This window comes from Molothrus aeneus, chromosome 1, assembly GCF_037042795.1.
Source record: "Molothrus aeneus isolate 106 chromosome 1, BPBGC_Maene_1.0, whole genome shotgun sequence".
Classification (NCBI taxonomy): Eukaryota; Metazoa; Chordata; class Aves; order Passeriformes; family Icteridae; genus Molothrus; species Molothrus aeneus.
In genome coordinates this window covers 7186409-7187218 of record NC_089646.1, presented here as the reverse complement: position 1 = coordinate 7187218, position 810 = coordinate 7186409, and positions in this window count along the sequence as shown.

The window sequence follows — 810 nt, the reverse complement described above, 5'->3', positions numbered from 1 at the left end:
GCAGCCACTTTCTCTGCAAAAAATGTGTAACTCTTCCTCTGAAGCCTCACTTCAGCCATGCTGTGCTCATGGATCTGGATTCTGCTGTACAGGCCAAAATCCAAAGCAGGCAGCAGTGCACTGACAAACTTGAAATGCAGATTTAAACACAGACAAGCTGATGTGACACTGGAACAAGCTGAAACAGTACACATTGTAATAGAATATCCATTTCCTTCTTAGTGAGAGGATGGAGCAAATTATGCTTCAATGTTCTTCCCCTGAGTACTGAGCTTTAAGTTCAAAAGCATTCAGAAGTAGCTTTGAGTCTTGCAGTCCCATTTTGCCTAATTTCCAACTTATGCTGAAGAAATAATTGCTTGGCCTCAATCCCTCCATGCATACTAAAATCAAATTGATTTGTCTTACAAAATTCTTACTGGGCTCCACAAACTGTATGAAACCTCTGCTGACAGAGATAAGCTAAATATCAGCAAGGACAGGGCAAGCAGGATTTCCTACTCTAATAGATTTAAACCACAGAAGAACAAAAGCTCAGTCATAACACAAGAACATGTACCCATAACAGAATAGTTAAGCCCTGGAACAACTTGCCCAGGTTTTCAGGAACCTCCATTCACAGAAACCTGACTGGCCCTGAGCAAACAGAGGATTTTGAAGTGAGCCCTGCACTAAACAAGTCTGGACCAGAAATCCCCAGAGGTCCCTTTACATTCAGGGTATGTGATCCCACATAGACTGACATAAAAATGCAAAGCCAACCCCATGAAATGAAGTGTGGGAGTAAATCAGGACTACCACAAACATTCA